The sequence below is a fragment of the Oncorhynchus gorbuscha genome, linkage group LG23, assembly GCF_021184085.1.
Source record: "Oncorhynchus gorbuscha isolate QuinsamMale2020 ecotype Even-year linkage group LG23, OgorEven_v1.0, whole genome shotgun sequence".
Lineage (NCBI taxonomy): Eukaryota > Metazoa > Chordata > Actinopteri > Salmoniformes > Salmonidae > Oncorhynchus > Oncorhynchus gorbuscha.
Window position 1 is genome coordinate 7,270,906 of NC_060195.1, and position 20,620 is coordinate 7,291,525.

The window sequence follows — 20,620 nt, forward strand, 5'->3', positions numbered from 1 at the left end:
TTCATCAGACCAGAGGACATTTCTCCAAAAAATACGATCTTTGTCCCCATGTGCAGTTGCAAATCGTAGTCTGACTTTTTTATGGCGGTTTTGGAGCAGTGGCTTCTTCCTTGCTGAGCAGCCTTTCAGGTTATGTCAATATAGGACTCGTTTTATCTTGGATATAGATATTTTTGTACCTGTTTCCTCCAACTTCTTCACATGGTCCTTTGCTGTTGTTCTGGGATTGATTTGCACTTTTCGCACCAAAAAACATTAATCTCTAGGAGACAGAACGCGTCTCCTTCCTAAGCAGTATGACGGCTGCGTGATCCCATGGTGTTTATACTTGCGTACTATTGTTTGTACAGATGAACGTGGTACCTTCAGGCATTTGGAAATTGCTTCCAAGGATGAACCAGACTTGTGGAGGTCTACAATTTTTTTACGAGGTCTTAGCTGATTTATTTTGATTTTCCCATGAAGTCAAGCAAAGAGGCACTGAGTTTGAAGGTAGGCCTTGAAATACATCCACATGTACACCTCCAATTGACTCAAATCATGTCAATTAGCCTATCAGATGCTTCTAAAGCCATGATATCATTTTCTGGAATTTTCCAAGCTGTTTAAAGGCACAGTCAACTTAGTGCATGTAAACTTCTGACCCACTGGAATTGTGATACAGTGAATTATAAGTGAAATAATCTGTCTGTAAACAATTGTTTGAAAAATTACTTGTGTCATGCAAAAAGTAGATGTCCTAACCGATTTGCCAAAACTATAGTTTGTTAACAAGAAATTTGTAGAGTGGTTGAAACACTAGTTTTAATGACTCCAACCTAAGTGTATGTAAACTTCCGACTTCCAACTGTATTTATATAAACATACATTATTTATAAAGGAAGAGAAGCTTAGACCTTAGAGAGATAGAGAGAGAGATTTGCTGGTGACCTGCTACGACATCGACATGCATTAATTTATGTCAGGTGGCTACTGCATCTGCTATTCAGATATACAGTTGGAGGCTCATTCGTTCATTTTACATCAGAATATTTTGTACGAAGAGAATTATTATATTGTTACATTATAGGAGTAACTCTGTTCGGCGTGAAACAGACTTCCTCACCTGAACGTCAACTATTGGATGGAGCGACTTTGGATTCCCCCCCCCTCCCCAGTAAATTTCGATCGGTCCCTAACTGCGTTAAACTTCCATTTCCTTTATTGCATCATACAGTAGAGTTCCATTAGATTATAATAAGGGTTAGTAGCCTACCGTAGACCTATCATCGTCATTAGAGGACGAGGGAATTACATTGTCATTAACGATCCCATCAATTCCATTAAGTTGACATTTACAGTGATGGGGCGGAGGGGAGGTTAGGGGTTGGTTACAATGGATCTCTCTACTGCCCAGTGTGGCTAGAGCAGTCCGCCTGCCTGCGCTGCGCTTGTGGAACCCGATTTGTTTCTTTGGCTTTTCGCATTGTATTGGTAGGAGGAGCTGCTTTCCTGTGATTGTCTGCCTCTTCTCTCTCTCTCTTAGCAGGTTTCTCATTTTTCCAAAGTTAAATATTCAAGTCTGTGAGCTCTCACAGACGGTGGGTGCCTGCGCCGGCGGCGAGGTTTGCCTTTGCTTGCGTCGAAAGCGAGCGGAACAGAACAGAACAGAACAGAACGGAGCGACGCTGTTTGTGTCACATAACCGAGGCTCTTCCACTGGTGTTCGATCCAAGTGTTTCTTAACTTCGATTTCAAGATGACAGAAGAAAAGAATGTTGGGCATATAAAGCTGGTAGGTTCTCCAACCCCTCCCATCTCGCTGTCTCAGTGAGTGAGTGTCGGTCGGTGTCAGGTTTATTCTGCAGCGCTTTGGTGGGGGAAAGCGAGTCTGATCATTTAACTGTGAGAAGACAGTAGGCGACTTTTGCTATTATTGGGAAATCACTACATAACATTCTCCTATTTGTGTTAGTCTTTCGCTTTGTGTGAGAGAGGATCTGCATCAGTGAGAAGAGTTGACAGACAATCAGAATATATATGTCAGAGGTATGCTGGCTGTTATTGAAATCATCTACACCGGAATGCATTATAACTTTAAATAGACCGATCGAATATAACTTTATTTTATTCCATTATATTATACTGTAAATAGATGCTGTAAGGTTCCGCTGGATCCAGTGTTTGTTTTGCCAATCGAAGTATTGTGTTGATCGGTTGTTGTGTTGTGCTGGCTATAGCCTATAGCTTATTAACGAAACAAACAACAAGCCAATTGCACGTGTATGCTATGTGGGGTAATGATCTGTGCTATTGGCATAGCCAAAATGTCATTTGATTAACAGTGGCAATTATGGATTGTCATTCCAATGATCAATAGAATATAATGATTCAATGGTCAATAGCTAGTTGTTATCACCTCGCGCCTTTGGAATGTGTGGTTTGTCATGATGTGCCATTTAGTGGACAATAGCCGTGTTGTCTGACTGAAGCATATGCTACTGTTAGTACAAAGGCCTGCAGATGGCGATATTGAGTAGTTTTCATTTTACCCTCCAAAACGCATTGTATGCTGCTGTCAATACATTCGTATCCCTCGTGGACTGGTTCGTAGCTAAAACATTGTCCATTCAGGCTGCATAGGCTTTGATTTCCTCAACTTTATTTAATGGTGAGAAGAAAGAAAAAAGCCGAAATATGCCTACTTTCCTTATGAAACCATTTTACACCACCATGATAGGGTGGCTAAATGCTCATCTCAGATGTTGTGTAAAACGCATTCAGCCAATCAGGTTGCAGCAGTCTGTTTTTTCACCTTAATAATGCTTCCAACACACCTACATGTTTTTTGCGCAAAATTGTACACAGCATCATCTGGATATATATGCAACAAGAGTTCAACGTTCAGTCTCTGCTACCATTTCTGTCAAGCCATCTACACACACAGTTTGACACATACTTTGGATAAATCCAACCTACGGACCACACCGAACGCACTACCTCTGCCTCTGCAACACAATGCTGCCGTTGCAGTGCGTTCAGTGTGGTCCGTAGGTTGGATTTATCCAACGAATGCGTCAAACTATACATTTCATTAGAAATTAATGTAATTCTGGTGAACCAAAATCAAATGAAGCTGTCGGTGTGTTCGAAGCGTAACCAGTGTCACATTAGTGGACACCAATTAGTGGACACCAAGACTGTTCTCAAACTGTCTGCCGGTTTTTACTAGCAGAAGAGACTTTTTGTAGCAGGTTAAGAGAATGTACACAGAAAATTAGGAGAATTAACATGACAGGTTAGGAGAATTAGGTAAAGGTTTAGCTAAAATGCTAAGATTGTCCCCGACATGACTCAAACATATCCTAGGTAAAACCAGGTCTGCCCTGAGAACAGTGCTGGTTTCCACTAATGTGATGACAATAAAATAAACATGTATAAAATAAGCGGAATCCCTAGGGGCAGCAGGTAGCCTAGGGAGAATTAATTAGGTAGCCTAGGGGCGGCAGGTAGCCTAGGGAGAATTAATTAGGTAGCCTAGGGGCGGCAGGTAGCCTAGGGAGAATTAATTAGGTAGCCTAGGGGCGGCAGGTAGCCTAGGGAGAATTAATTAGGTAGCCTAGGGGCGGCAGGTAGCCTAGGGAGAATTAATTAGGTAGCCTAGGGGCGGCAGGTAAACCAGGGGCGGCAGGTAGCGTAGGGAGAATTAATTAGGTAGCCTAGGGGCGGCAGGTAAGCCAGGGGCGGCAGGTAGCATAGGGAGAATTCATTTGGTAGCCTAGGGGCGGCAGGTAGCGTAGGGAGAATTCATTAGGTAGCCTAGGGGCGGCAGGTAGCCTAGGGAGAATTAATTAGGTAGCCTAGGGGCGGCAGGTAAGCCAGGGGCGGCAGGTAGCGTAGGGAGAATTAATTAGGTAGCCTAGGGGCGGCAGGTAAGCCAGGGGCGGCAGGTAGTGTAGGGAGAATTCATTTGGTAGCCTAGGGGCGGCAGGTAGCGTAGGGAGAATTCATTAGGTAGCCTAGGGGCGGCAGGTAGCCTAGGGAGAATTAATTAGGTAGCCTAGGGGCGGCAGGTAGCCTAGGGAGAATTAATTAGGTAGCCTAGGGGCGGCAGGTAGCCTAGGGAGAATTAATTAGGTAGCCTAGGGGCGGCAGGTAAGCCAGGGGCGGCAGGTAGCGTAGGGAGAATTAATTAGGTAGCCTAGGGGCGGCAGGTAAGCCAGGGGCGGCAGGTAGCGTAGGGAGAATTCATTTGGTAGCCTAGGGGCGGCAGGTAGCGTAGGGAGAATTCATTAGGTAGCCTAGGGGCGGCAGGTAAGCCAGGGGCGGCAGGTAGCGTAGGGAGAATTCATTAGGTAGCCTAGGGGTGGCAGGTAAGCCAGGGGCGGCAGGTAGCGTAGGGAGAATTAATTTGGTAGCCTAGGGGCGGCAGGTAAGCCAGGGGTGGCAGGTAATATCCCAGGGGTGGCAGGTAATAGTCTAGAGGAGGAAGGTAATATCCCAGGGGAGGCAGGTAATAGTCTAGAGGAGGAAGGTAATATCCCAGGGGAGGCAGGTAATAGTCTAGAGGAGGAAGGTAATATCCCAGGGAGGCAGGTAATAGTCTCAGGTAATTCCCAGGGGAGGCAGGTAATAGTCTAGAGGAGGAAGGTAATATCCCAGGGGAGGCAGGTAATAGTCTAGAGGAGGGGTGGCAGGGTAATATCCTAGAGGAGGGGTCCCAGGGGAGGCAGGTAATAGTCTAGAGGAGGAAGGTAATATCCCAGGGGAGGCAGGTAATAGTCTAGAGGAGGAAGGTAATATCCCAGGGGAGGCAGGTAATAGTCTAGAGGAGGAAGGTAATATCCCAGGGGAGGCAGGTAATAGTCTAGAGGAGGAAGGTAATATCCCAGGGGAGGCAGGTAATAGTCTAGAGGAGGAAGGTAATATCCCAGGGGTGGCAGGTAATATCCCAGGGGTGGCAGGTAATAGTCTAGGGGAGGGAGGAAGGTAATATCCCAGGGGTGGCAGGTAATATCCCAGGGGTGGCAGGTAATAGTCTAGGGGAGGAAGGTAATATCCCAGGGGTGGCAGGTAATATCCCAGGGGTGGCAGGTAATAGTCTAGGGGAGGAAGGTAATAGTCTAGGGGAGGCAGGTAATAGGTCCTATTATCTTGGCCTTTTATCCTGTCCTAATATCCTGGCCTAATATCCTGGCCTATTTTCCTGGCCTGTTTCATCTCTGCACTGTTTAGATCAATTGCTGTTTTACTACAACCAAGCAGGTCATACAGTATTTCTAGATTGAATGTATCATTATATCTCTTCCCTCTGTATAGTCTGAGAGAGAACAACTAACCACATCCAGTGTCCCCATAACAGCCAATCAGTGTCTGTCTAAAGAGGCAGCTGTGGACTGTACAGTAGAGTGTATTAGGTTAGAGTGCCCTGTCTCCAGCCCTACTGTGGACTGTACTGTAGAGTGTATTAGGTTAGAGTGCCCTGTCTCCAGCCCTACTGTGGACTGTACTGTGGACTGTACTGTGGACTGTACTGTAGAGTGTATTAGGTTAGAGTGCCCTGTCTCCAGCCCTACTGTGGACTACTGTAGAGTGTATTAGGTTAGAGTGCCCTGTCTCCAGCCCTACTGTGGACTGTACTGTGGACTGTACTGTGGACTGTACTGTGGACTGTACTGTAGAGTGTATTAGGTTAGAGTGCCCTGTCTCCAGCCCTACTGTGGACTGTACTGTGGACTGTACTGTGGACTGTACTGTAGAGTGTATTGGGTTAGAGTGCCCTGTCTCCAGCCCTACTGTGGACTGTACTGTGGACTGTACTGTGGACTGTACTGTAGAGTGTATTAGGTTAGAGTGCCCTGTCTCCAGCCCTACTGTGGACTGTAGTGTAGAGTGTATTAGGTTAGAGTGCCCTGTCTCCAGCCCTACTGTGGACTGTACTGTGGACTGTACTGTGGACTGTACTGTGGACTGTACGGTAGAGTGTATTAGGTTAGAGTGCCCTGTCTCCAGCTCTACTGTGTGCTGTACTGTGGACTTTACTGTGGACTGTACTGTGGACTGTACTGTGGACTGTACTGTAGAGTGTATTAGGTTAGAGTACCCTGTCTCCAGCCCTACTGTGGACTGTACGGTAGAGTGTATTAGGTTAGAGTGCCCTGTCTCCAGCCCTACTGTGGACTGTACTGTAGAGTGTATTAGGTTAGAGTGCCCTGTCTCCAGCCCTGCTGTGGACTGTACGGTAGAGTGTACTGTAGAGTGTATTAGGTTAGAGTGCCCTGTCTCCAGCCCTGCTGTGGACTGTACTGTGGACTGTACTGTTGAGTGGATTAGAGTGGCTTGCGAAAGTATTCACCCCCCCTTGGCATTTTTCCTATTTTGTTGCCTTACAACCTGGAATTAAAATGGATGTTTTGGGGGTTTGTATAATTTGATTTACACAACATGCCCACCACTTTGAAGACAAAAAAATGGAAAACTTGAGCGTGCAAAACTATTCACCCTCCACCCCCGCCCCTCCCCCCAAAGTCAATACACCTTTTGTCGCAATTACAGCTGCAAGTCTCTTGGGGTATGTTTCTATAAGCATGGCACATCTAGCCACTGGGATTTTTGCCCATTCTTCAAGGCAAAACTGCTCCTTCAAGTTGGATGGGTTCCGCTTGTGTACAGCAATCTTTAAGTCATACCACAGATTCTCAATAGGATTTAGGTCTGGGCTATGACTAGGCCATTCCAAGACATTTAAACGTTACCCCTTAAACCACTCCAGTGTTGCTTTAGCACTATGCTTAGGGTCATTGTCCTGCTGGAAGGTGAACCTCCGTTCCAGTCTCAAATCTCTGGAAGACTCAAACAGGTTTCCCTCAAGAATTTCCCTGTATTTTCAAGAATTTCCCATCATTCCTTCAATTCTGACCAGTTTCTCAGTCCCTGCCTATGAAAAACATTCCCACAGCATGATGCTGCCAACACCATACTTCACTGTGGGGATGGTATTCTCAGGGTGATGGGAGGTGCTGGGTTTGCAACAGACATAACGTTTTCCTTGATGGCCAAAAATCTACATTTTAGTCTCATCTGACCAGAGTACCTTCTTCCATATGTTTGGGGAGTCTCCCACATACATTTTGGCGAACACCAATCGTGTTTGCTTATTTTGTTCTTGAAGCAATGTCTTTTTTTCTGGCCACTCTTCCGTAAAGCCCAGCTCTTTACAGTGTACGGCTCAAAGTGGTCCTATGGACAGATACTCCAATCTCCACTATGGAGCTTTGCAGCTCCTTCAGGGTTAACTTTGGTCTCTTTTGTCATGCAGGTGAAAGAGGACCCAAACGCGACTTAACAGAAACAGAGTTTATTAATGTTCAAAACGGAATAACTGAAATCCTCTAGATTGTAGAGGGGAAAACAACTGGAGAAGCGGCCACAGACTGCAGGTCGCTTCGGGTAGGCGCAGGCCGTAGTCGACTGAGACACCTGCTCACACGCAGCGTCTGAAGAAGGCACAAAACACGACAGGACAGGGTGATACACAATCACGGCAAAAAACACGACAGGACAGGGCGAAACGCAATCACAGCATGGAATACAAAACAAGGAACCGACGGCACAGGAACGGATCACAAAGGAATAAATAGGGACTCTAATCAGGGGAAAGGATCGGGAACAGGTGTGGGAAGACTAAATGATGATTAGGGGAATAGGAACAGCTGGGAGCAGGAACGGAACGACAGAGAGAAGAGAGAGCGAGAGAGCGAGAGAGGGAGGGGGAGAGAGAGGGATAGAACCAAACAAGACCAGCAGAGGGAAACGAATAGCATGGGGAGCACAGGGACAAGACATGATAATAAATGACAAACATGACAGTACCCCCCCACTCACCGAGCGCCTCCTGGCGCTCTCGAGGAGGAACACTGGCAGCAACGGAGGAAATCATAGATCAAACGGTCCAGCACGTCCCGAGAAAGAACCCCACTCCTCTCCTCAGGACCGTAACGAAAAACGATAAAAAGGGAAACTAGGGTACTACTCTAAAAAAAAAATGAGAACTAGGGACAGACTGAGACACAGCAAGGGCAGGGACAAGAACAGGAGAGATGCGATGGCAGGGAACAGACTGAGACCCAGCAAGACCAGGAGCAGAAGCAGAAAAAAATTACCAGACTTCTTCTGCGCGCAGTCTGAACACGCAGCCACGAAACGGCGCGTGTCACGCTCCTGAGTCGGCCACCAAAAGCGCTGGCGAATAGACGCAAGAGTGCCTCGAACACCGGGATGACCAGCTAACTTGGCAGAGTGAGCCCACTGAAGAACAGCCAGACGAGTGGAAACAGGAACGAAAAGGAGGTTACTAGGACAAGCGCGCGGCGACGCAGTGTGCGTGAGTGCTTGCTTAACCTGTCTTTCAATTCCCCAGACTGTCAACCCGACAACACGCCCATAAGGAAGAATCCCCTCGAGATCAGTAGAAGCCACAGAAGAACTAAACAGACGGGATAAGGCATCAGGCTTGGTGTTCTTGCTACCCGGACGGTAAGAAATCACAAACTCGAAACGAGCGAAAAACAACGCCCAACGAGCTTGACGGGCATTAAGTCGTTTGGCAGAACGGATGTACTCAAGGTTCTTATGGTCTGTCCAAACGACAAAGGAACGGTCGCCCCTCCAACCACTGTCGCCATTCGCCTAGGGCTAAGCGGATGGCGAGCAGTTCACGGTTACCCACATCATAGTTGCGCTCAGATGGCGACAGGCGATGAGAAAAATAAGCGCAAGGATGAACCTTATCGTCAGACTGGAAGCGCTGGGATAGAATGGCTCCCACGCCTACCTCTGAAGCGTCAACCTCGACAATAAATTGTCTAGTGACGTCAGGAGTAACGAGGATAGGAGCGGACGTAAAACGTTCTTTTAGAAGATCAAAAGCTCCCTGGGCGGAACCGGACCACTTAAAACACGTCTTGACAGAAGTAAGAGCTGTGAGAGGGGCAGCAACTTGACCGAAATTACGAATGAAACGCCGATAGAAATTAGCGAAACCTAAAAAGCGCTGCAACTCGACACGTGACCTTGGAACGGGCCAATCACTGACAGCTTGGACCTTAGCGGAATCCATCTGAATGCCTTCAGCGGAAATAACGGAACCGAGAAAAGTAACGGAGGAGACATGAAAAGAGCACTTCTCAGCCTTTACGTAGAGACAATTCTCTAAAAGGCGCTGTAGAACACGTCGAACGTGCTGAACATGAATCTCGAGTGACGGAGAAAAAATCAGGATATCGTCAAGATAGACAAAAACAAAAATGTTCAGCATGTCTCTCAGAACATCATTAACTAATGCCTGAAAAACAGCTGGCGCATTGGCGAGACCGAACGGCAGAACCCGGTACTCAAAATGCCCTAACGGAGTGTTAAACGCCGTTTTCCACTCGTCCCCCTCTCTGATGCGCACGAGATGGTAAGCGTTACGAAGGTCCAACTTAGTAAAGCACCTGGCTCCCTGCAGAATCTCGAAGGCTGATGACATAAGGGGAAGCGGATAACGATTCTTAACCGTTATGTCATTCAGCCCTCGATAATCCACGCAGGGGCGCAGAGTACCGTCCTTCTTCTTAACAAAAAGAACCCCGCCCCGGCCGGAGAAGAAGAAGGCACTATGGTACCGGCGTCAAGAGACACAGACAAATAATCCTCGAGAGCCTTACGTTCGGGAGCCGACAGAGAGTATAGTCTACCTCGAGGAGGCGTGGTCCCTGGAAGGAGATCAATACTACAATCATACGACCGGTGAGGAGGAAGGGAGTTGGCTCGGGACCGACTGAAGACCGTGCGCAGATCATGATATTCCTCCGGCACTCCTGTCAAATCGCCAGGTTCCTCCTGAGAAGTAGGGAGAGAAGAAACGGGAGGGATGGCAGACATTAAACACTTCACATGACAAGAAACGTTCCAGGATAGGATAGAATTACTAGACCAATTAATAGAAGGATTATGACATACTAGCCAGGGATGACCCAAAACAACAGGTGTAAACGGTGAACGGAAAATCAAAAAGAAATAGTCTCACTGTGGTTACCAGATACTGTGAGAGTTAAAGGTAGTGTCTCAAATTTGATACTGGGAAGATGACTACCATCTAAGGCAAACATGGGCGTAGGCTTGTCTAACGGTCTGAAAGGAATGTTATGTTTCCGAACCCATGCTTCGTCCATGAAACAACCCTCAGCCCCAGAGTCAATCAAGGCACTGCATGTAGCACCCGAACCGGTCCAGCGTAGATGGACCGACATAGTAGTACAAGATCTAGATGAAGAGGACTGAGTAGTAGCGCTCACCAGTAGCCCTCCGCTTACTGATGGGCTCTGGCCTCTTACTGGACATGAATTAACAAAATGTCCAGCAACTCCGCAATAGAGGCACAGGCGGTTGGTGATCCTCCGTTCCCTCTCCTTATTCGAGATGCGAATCCCTCCCAGCTGCATGGGCTCAGTCTCAAAGCCAGAGGAGGGAGATGGTTGCGATGCGGAGCAGGGAAACACCGTTGATGCGAGCTCTCTTCCACGAGCCCGGTGACGAAGATCTACCCGTCGTTCTATGCGGATGGCGAGAGCAATCAAAGAGTCCACATCTGAAGGAACCTCCCGGGAGAGAATCTCATCCTTAACCACTGCGTGGAGTCCCTCCAGAAAACGAGCGAGCAGCGCCGGCTCGTTCCACTCACTAGAGGCAGCAAGAGTGCGAAACTCAATGGAATAATCCGTTATGGACCGTTCACCTTGGCATAAGGAAGCCAGGGCCCTAGAAGCCTCCCCACCAAAAACTGAACGGTCAAAAACCCGAATCATCTCCTCTTTAAAGTTCTGGAATTTGATAGAGCAATCAGCCCTTGCCTCCCAGATAGCTGTGCCCCATTCTCGAGCCCGGCCAGTAAGGAGTGAAATGACGTAAGCAACCCGAGCTCTCTCTCTAGAGTATGTGTTGGGTTGGAGAGAGAACACAATCTCACACTGCGTGAGAAAGGAGCGGCACTCAGTGGGCTGCCCGGAGTAGCAAGGTGGGTTATTAACCCTGGGTTCTGGAGGCTCGGCAGGCCAGGGAGTAACAGGTGGCACGAGACGTAGACTCTGGAACTGTCCAGAGAGGTCGGAAACCTGAGCGGCCAGGTTCTCCACGGCATGGCGAGCAGCAGACAATTCCTGCTCGTGTCTGCCGAGCATGGCTCCTTGGATCTCGACGGCAGTGTAACGAGCGTCTGAAGTCGCTGGGTCCATTCCGTGATCGGTTCCTTCTGTCATGCAGGTGAAAGAGGACCCAAACGCGACTTAACAGAAACAGAGTTTATTAATGTTCAAAACGGAATAACTGAAATCCTCTAGATTGTAGAGGGGAAAACAACTGGAGAAGCGGCCACAGACTGCAGGTCGCTTCGGGTAGGCGCAGGCCGTAGTCGACTGAGACACCTGCTCACACGCAGCGTCTGAAGAAGGCACAAAACACGACAGGACAGGGTGATACACAATCACGGCAAAAAACACGACAGGACAGGGCGAAACGCAATCACAGCATGGAATACAAAACAAGGAACCGACGGCACAGGAACGGATCACAAAGGAATAAATAGGGACTCTAATCAGGGGAAAGGATCGGGAACAGGTGTGGGAAGACTAAATGATGATTAGGGGAATAGGAACAGCTGGGAGCAGGAACGGAACGACAGAGAGAAGAGAGAGCGAGAGAGCGAGAGAGGGAGGGGGAGAGAGAGGGATAGAACCAAACAAGACCAGCAGAGGGAAACGAATAGCATGGGGAGCACAGGGACAAGACATGATAATAAATGACAAACATGACATCTTTGTTGCCTCTCTGATTAATTCCCTCCTTGTCTGGTCTGTGAGTTTTGGTGGGCGTCCCTCTCTTGGCAGTTTTGTTGTGGTGCCATATTCTTTCCATTTTTAAATAATGGATTTAATGGTGCTCCGTGGGATGTTCAAAGTTTAAGATATTTTTTTATAACCCAACCCTGATCTGTACGTCTCCACAACTTTGTCCCTGACCTATTTGGAGAGCTCCTTGGTATTCATGGTGTTGCTTGCTTGGTGGTTCCCCCTGCTCAGTGGTGTTGTAGACTCTTGGGCCTTTCAGAACAGGTGTATATATACTGAGATCATGTGACCGATCATGTGACACTTAGATTGCACACAGGTGGACTTTATTTGACTAATTATGTGACTTCTGAAGGTAATTGGTTTCACCAGATCTTATTTAGAGGTTTCCTATGGGGTGAATACATATGCACGCACCACTTTTATTTTTTGTCTTTTATATCATTTTTTGAAACAAGTCATTTTTTAATATCACCAATTTGGACTATTTTGTGTGTGTCCATTACATGAAATCCAAATAAAAATCCATTTAAATTACAGGTTGTAATGCAACAAAATAGGAAAATAACGACAAGGGGATGAATACCTTTTGCACGGCACTGTTGGTTAGTTTGCCGTGGTCCCAGCTATTAATAACCCCCCCCCCCCCTTCTCGCTCTCCTAGCGTTACATGACAACCCTCTTTAGCTCAGTTTCACATCAGACAAATCAGACTTGTCGTTCGTATAACACACAAGCTCAAACAAAGAGGTACTGATGACTAGCTTGTTAAATAACGTTCCAGTTTGAATTCAACGCACAGTAGGATGCGTCCCAAGTGGTACCATATAGCCTATACTGTATAGAGCCCTATGGGCCCTGGTCAAAAGTAGTGCACTATGTAGGGAACAGGGTGCCGTTTGGGGCACAACCTGCTCTCTCTGTACTCAGTAAGGGTGTTAGAGAAGGAGATGGACTGCTACTGTGCTCAGGCAGAAAACGGTGTGTGGTCTGTCCCTGTTTGGCTTCAATATCGCCCTGTTATTGTTGTTGTGTGTGTGTGTGTGTGTGTGTGGGGGGGGGGGGGGGGTGTTGAATAAACACTTCAGGGGACAGTCAGGGGACTTGGGTGGATCAACTGATACGTTAAAAACCTTCTATTGTTGTATGACCGCTGTGTCGACCCCCGAGATACATACTGTTCTGTATGCAGTGTATACAGAAGTGCCTCTGACGTAACAGCTGAAATGTATACGTCTGAAATGGTACCCTATTCCCTACATAGTGCACTACTTTAGACCAGAGTCCTATGGGTCACCCTATTCCCTACATAGTGCACTACTTTAGACCAGGACCCAATGACACCCTATTCCCTACATAGTGCACTACTTTTGACCAGAGTCCTATGGGTCACTCTATTCCCTACATAGTGCACTACTTTAGACCAGAGTCCTATGGGTCACCCTATTCCCTACATAGTGCACTACTTTAGACCAGAGTCCTATGGGTCACCCTATTCCCTACATAGTACACTACTTTAGACCAGAGTCCTATGGGTCACCCTATTCCCTACATAGTGCACTACTTTAGACCAGAGTCCTATGGGTCACCCTATTCCCTACATAGTGCACTACTTTAGACCAGAGTCCTATGGGTCACCCTATTCCCTACATAGTGCACTACTTTAGACCAGAGTCCTATGGGTCACCCTATTCCCTACATAGTGCACTACTTTAGACCAGAGTCCTATGGGTCACCCTATTCCCTACATAGTGCACTACTTTAGACCAGAGTCCTATGGGTCACCCTATTCCCTATATAGTGCACTACTTTAGACCAGAGTCCTATGGGTCACCCTATTCCCTACATAGTGCACTACTTTAGACCAGAGTCCTATGGGTCACCCTATTCCCTACATAGTGCACTACTTTAGACCAGAGTCCGATGGGTCACCCTATTCCCTATATAGTGCACTACTTTAGACCAGAGTCCTATGGGTCACCCTATTCCCTACATAGTGCACTACTTTAGACCAGAGCCCTATGGAACCCTATTCCCTACATAGTGCACTACTTTTGACCAGAGTCCTATGGGTCACTCTATTCCCTACATAGTGCACTACTTTTGACCAGAGTCCTATGGGTCACCCTATTCCCTACATAGTGCACTACTTTTGACCTGAGTCCTATGGGTCACCCTATTCCCTACATAGTGCACTACTTTAGACCAGAGTCCTATGGGTCACCCTATTCCCTACATAGTGCACTACTTTAGACCAGAGTCCTATGGGTCACCCTATTCCCTACATAGTACACTACTTTAGACCAGAGTCCTATGGGTCACCCTATTCCCTACATAGTGCACTACTTTAGACCAGAGTCCTATGGGTCACCCTATTCCCTACATAGTGCACTACTTTAGACCAGAGTCCTATGGGTCACCCTATTCCCTACATAGTGCACTACTTTAGACCAGAGTCCTATGGGTCACCCTATTCCCTACATAGTGCACTACTTTAGACCAGAGTCCTATGGGTCACCCTATTCCCTACATAGTGCACTACTTTAGACCAGAGTCCTATGGGTCACCCTATTCCCTATATAGTGCACTACTTTAAACCAGAGTCCTATGGGTCACCCTATTCCCTACATAGTGCACTACTTTAGACCAGAGTCCTATGGGTCACCCTATTCCCTACATAGTGCACTACTTTAGACCAGAGTCCGATGGGTCACCCTATTCCCTATATAGTGCACTACTTTAGACCAGAGTCCTATGGGTCACCCTATTCCCTACATAGTGCACTACTTTAGACCAGAGCCCTATGGAACCCTATTCCCTACATAGTGCACTACTTTTGACCAGAGTCCTATGGGTCACTCTATTCCCTACATAGTGCACTACTTTTGACCAGAGTCCTATGGGTCACCCTATTCCCTACATAGTGCACTACTTTTGACCTGAGTCCTATGGGTCACCCTATTCCCTACATAGTGCACTACTTTAGACCAGAGTCCTATGGGTCACCCTATTCCCTACATAGTGCACTACTTTAGACCAGAGTCCTATGGGTCACCCTATTCCCTACATAGTGCACTACTTTAGACCAGAGTCCTATGGGTCACCCTATTCCCTACATAGTGCACTACTTTAGACCAGAGTCCTATGGGTCACCCTATTCCCTACATAGTGCACTACTTTAGACCAGAGTCCTATGGGTCACCCTATTCCCTACATAGTGCACTACTTTAGACCAGAGTCCTATGGGTCACCCTATTCCCTACATAGTGCACTACTTTAGACCAGAGTCCTATGGGTCACCCTATTCCCTACATAGTGCACTACTTTAGACCAGAGTCCTATGGGTCACCCTATTCCCTACATAGTGCACTACTTTAGACCAGAGTCCTATGGGTCACCCTATTCCCTACATAGTGCACTACTTTTGACCAGGACCCAATGACACCCTATTCCCTACATAGTGCACTACTTTTGACCTGGGCCCATAAATAGTAGGAGAAGCAGAATAATACTTTATTGGGTGCCATTTAGGACAACCCCAGGACAGAAGTGCCTCTGGGGTCCACACACACACACACACACACACACACACACACACACACACACACACACACACACACACACACACACACACACACACACACACACACACACACACACACACACACACACACACACACACACACACACACACACACACAAAACGCGCACACACAACGCACACACACACACACACAAAACGTGCACGCTCACACACACACACACAACGCGCGCGCGCACACACACACACACATATTGACAAGACTAATGTCTCACTACTAGGGCTGTGGAGGTCATGAAATGTTGTCAGCCGGTGATTGTCAAGCAAATAACTGCCGTTCTCACAGTAATTGACCCCGTTAATTAACATAAACACATTTAGCATCTCCTGGCTTCCGCACAAAGCCACTGATGCTGACCTTTGGGAACATCTACATATTAAATCTATTTAATATAGTCTACACCATCACAGTAAATCCATTATTTATTTTAGACAGGTCTAAAGAAGAATTATAATGAGAAAAAATGTAGTCTATTTTCAGAAGAACAGAATCACATACTCTTGAGTTGTCCTTAAGTTAGGTCCTGATGTGGCTATGCCATACAGTATGGCTGTGGGCTACACTAGTTCATTTAGTTGTCCTTATGTTTGGTCCTGATGTGGCTATACCATACAGTATGGCTGTGGGCTACACTAGTTCATTTAGTTGTCCTTATGTTAGGTCCTGATCTGGCTGTGGGCTACACTAGTTCATTTAGTTGTCCTTATGTTAGGTCCTGATGTGGCTATGCCATACAGTATGGCTGTGGGCTACACTAGTTCATTTAGCAGGCAAGATTTACTTAGAATTATGTGGTAATATTTTTGTAGTATAAAGAATAGAAATGAACATAACTGAATAAATTACAAAGGATATATTCTACAAACGATAGCGCACATTTGAACACACGGTGTTGAGAGGTTGACAAAGAAACATAGTTATTTATGCCGTTTTAGTTGTGATACAAACGTCGGGCTGGAGGAGTACCAGAGGAAGTGTTGGGCTCCCAAACGTTGGGCCGGAGGAGTACCAGAGGAAGTGTTGGGCTCCCAAACGTTGGGCTGGAAGAGTACCAGAGGAAGTGTTGGGCTCCCAAACGTTGGGCTGGAAGAGTACCAGAGGAAGTGTTGGGCTCCCAAACGTTGGGCTGGAAGAGTACCAGAGGAAGTGTAAGGCTCCCAAACGTTGGGCTGGAGGAGTACCAGAGGAAGTGTTGGGCTCCCAAACGTTGGGCTGGAGGAGTACCAGAGGAAGTGTTGGGCTCCCAAACGTTGGGCTGGAAGAGTACCAGAGGAAGTGTTGGGCTCCCAAACGTTGGGCTGGAAGAGTACCAGAGGAAGTGTTGGGCTCCCAAACGTTGGGCTGGAAGAGTACCAGAGGAAGTGTAAGGCTCCCAAACGTTGGGCTGGAGGAGTACCAGAGGAAGTGTAAGGCTCCCAAACGTTGTGTTTAGACTTTTAATACATTCTAAAGCAGCATGACGTGACTTTAAATGAGGATATGAAAAAAGTCACATGAAAGGCACAAGCTGTGCTTTGTTTTGTTGTGTGTGCAGGCTGCACACACTTCATCAGTCTCTCATTCACAATTTGACAAGCACTTGATAACATTCTCAGCAGGCCTTGAATTTCCCAGCGTCATCCCCCTTGTGTGTCCGTAATGAAGATATTGGAAGAACTGTCCACATTTACTTATCGTCAGCCAACAAGATGAGTAGGCCTAACTAACAGCAAAAGTACTAGCCTACAGTATGTCAATCTACTATCCCCTATTGTACAAAAGTTGACCTATTCTATTTTAATAAATATTGGGACATTAGTGGGATGCGATATATCTAATTAATACAACCACTAACATAAAAAAGCTTAGCTTAGCTTATACAGGTTAGCTTATAATGTTGATAAACTATTAGGCTATTTTTTTCATATTAAAAGCGCAGAAATGTGCACACGGCAGTAGGGTATTAACGACAATGTTCAAAATGCAATCAATTAGCTAGAAAGCACCACTCAAAAAGTGACCGCAAATGTGCTTATGCATGTAATGCATTTATTATAGATGCATTTTATAGTTACAATTATTTCCCCCCACTTGAAACTCACACCTGTTGTAAAGCAGATTCATGGTCTTAATTTTAAGAAGTTATTTGGCAACTTTAGTTGTGATACAAACCTTATCAAATCATATAGGCCTATGGGCCAGGCTACATGAGGTGTGCAACTTTGAGTAGAAAAAGTCGCAAAACAAATGTAATCGATGCACTTAAAAAGCGAATGCAGAACACTTTTCATGCCAGCCAGGTAGGCTATACTCCTGTTGTAAAGTGAAGCAATGAGCTTAATATTAGGAAAGTTGAGAAATAAATATAGTAGGCCTGACCTGTAGAAAGCTGATGGGATCCTCCTCTTTTTAATAGAGGACATCACTCTGTTTTCTCACGCAATTGCATAGCCTATAGAAATGTTGCACAACATGAGATTAGTTTTTCGATTACATTTACATTAAGTGATTAGAGGGACAGTAGAGTGCTGAGTACCAGGCGGTTAGAAAGTTTGATAGGCTACTAATGACCATCAGCAGCAACAGAGCTTGGAGAAGTCTAATTACTGTGACTAAACGGTCACTTGGAATTTGACTACGGTCATGCCTCGTGACCGTCAGTGTGACGGTAATACGGTCACCGTAACAACCCTACTCACTACTCACTACACACTATGACATGGCTAGCCTCTCACTACACACTATGACATGGCTAGCCTCTCACTACACACTATGACATGGCTAGCCTCTCACTACACACTATGACATGGCTAGCCTCTCACTACACACTGTGACATGGCTAACTTCTCACTATGACATGGCTAGCCTCTCACTACACACTATAATATATAATAATAATATGACATGGCTAGCCTCTCACTACACACTGTGGCATGGCTAACTTCTCACTATGACATGGCTAGCCTCTCACTATGACATGGCTAGCCTCTCACTACACACTATGACATAGCTAACCTCTCACTATGACATGGCTTACCTCTCACTATGACATGGCTAACCTCTCACTATGAAATGGCTAACCTCTCACTATGACATGGCTAACCTCTCACTATGAAATGGCTAACCTCTCACTATGACATGGCTAACCTCTCACTATGACATGGCTAACCTCTCACTATGACATGGCTAACCTCTCACTATGACATGGCTAATCTCTCACTATGACATGGCTAACCTCTCACTATGAAATGGCTAACCTCTCACTATGAAATGGCTAACCTCTCACTATGAAATGGCTAACCTCTCACTATGACATGGCTAACCTCTCACTATGACATGGCTAACCTCTCACTATGACATGGCTAATCTCTCACTATAACATGGCTAACCTCTCACTATGAAATGGCTAACCTCTCACTATGACATGGCTAACCTCTCACTATGATATGGCTAACCTCTCACTATGACATGGCTAACCTCTCACTATGACATGGCTAACCTCTCACTATGACATGGCTAACCTCTCACTACACACTGTGACATGCCTAACCTCTCACTATTCCCTCAGACCAGACATGAATCTGATATCCTGACATGTTAACATCCCATCTCACTCTGGCCCCATCCCACCTATAGACACTGTAGAGGTGTTAGTCACAGCAGAATGGGACTCTGGCCCCATCTCACCTATAGAGACTGTAGAGGTGTTAGTCCCAGCAGAATGGGACTCTGGCCCCATCCCACCTATAGACACTGTAGAGGTGTTAGTCGCAGCAGAATGGGACTCTGGCCCCATCTCACCTATAGAGACTGTAGAGGTGTTTAGTCACAGCAGAATGGGACTCTGGCCCCATCTCACCTATAGAGACTGTAGAGGTGTTAGTCCCAGCAGAATGGGACTCTGGCCCCATCCCACCTATAGAGACTGTAGAGGTGTTAGTCACAGCAGAATGGGACTCTGGCCCCATCTCACCTATAGAGACTGTAGAGGTGTTAGTCACAGCAGAATGGGACTCTGGCCCCATCTCACCTATAGAGACTGTAGAGGTGTTAGTCACAGCAGAATGGGACTCTGGCCCCATCCCAACTATAGACACTGTGGAGGTGTTAGTCACAGCAGAATGGGACTCTGGCCCCATCCCACCTATAGAGACTGTAGAGGTGTTAGTCACAGCAGAATGGGTCTCTGGCCCCATCCCACCTATAGAGACTGTAGAGGTGTTAGTCACAGCAGAATGGGACTCCTGCCCCATCCCACCTATAGAGACTGTAGAGGTGTTAGTCACAGCAGAATGGGACTCTGGCCCCATCCCACCTATAGAGACTGTAGAGGTGTTAGTCAGAGCAGAATGGGACTCTGGCCCCATCCCACCTATAGAGACTGTAGAGGTGTTAGTCACAGCAGAATGGGTCTCTGGCCCCATCCCACCTATAGAGACTGTAGAGGTGTTAGTCACAGCACAATGGGACTCATAGCCAGAGGAAGGGTCCTTCATCATTTATTACCTATAGAATCATAGCCAGAGGAAGGAAGGGTCCTTCATCATTTATTACCTATAGAATCATAGCCAGAGGAAGGAAGGGTCCTTCATCATTTATTACCTATAGAATCATAGCCAGAGGAAGGGTCCTTCATCATTTATTACCTATAGAATCATTGCCAGAGGAAGGAAGGGTCCTTCATCATTTAATACCTATAGAATCAAAGCCAGAGGAAGGGTCCTTCATCATTTATTACCTATAGAATCATAGCCAGAGGAAGGGTCCTTCATCATTTATTACCTATAGAATCATAGTCAGAGGAAGGGTCCTTCATCATTTATTACCTATAGAATCAAAGCCAGAGGAAGGGTCCTTCATCATTTATTACCTATAGAATCAAAGCCAGAGGAAGGGTCCTTCATCATTTATTAACTATAGAATCAAAGCCAGAGGAAGGGTCCTTCATCATTTATTACCTATAGAATCATAGCCAGAGGAAGGAAGGGTCCTCCATCATTTATTACCTATAGAATCATAGTCAGAGGAAGGGTCCTTCATCATTTATTACCTATAGAATCATAGCCAGAGGAAGGGTCCTCCATCATTTATTACCTATAGAATCATAGCCAGAGGAAGGGTCCTTCATCATTTATTACCTATAGAATCATAGTCAGAGGAAGGGTCCTTCATCAT

At 46.4% G+C, this 20,620-nt stretch overlaps 1 protein-coding gene across 4 annotated transcripts in view; it reads left to right on the forward strand.

The window, feature by feature from the left end:
* The first annotated feature begins 1,408 nt into the window (after positions 1 to 1,408).
* The window catches only part of LOC124011016 (probable E3 ubiquitin-protein ligase MID2), a 228,549-nt gene continuing 209,337 nt past the window's right edge, over positions 1,409 to 20,620 (forward strand). For 3 of the 4 annotated variants that reach the window (XM_046323930.1, XM_046323932.1, XM_046323933.1), the window contains exon 1: positions 1,409 to 1,774. The gene's annotated coding sequence lies outside the window, so the exon portion shown is untranslated. Of the gene's footprint in view, positions 1,775 to 1,877; positions 2,029 to 20,620 lie in introns of those variants that run through there. The other variant, XM_046323931.1, reaches the window with a different exon arrangement.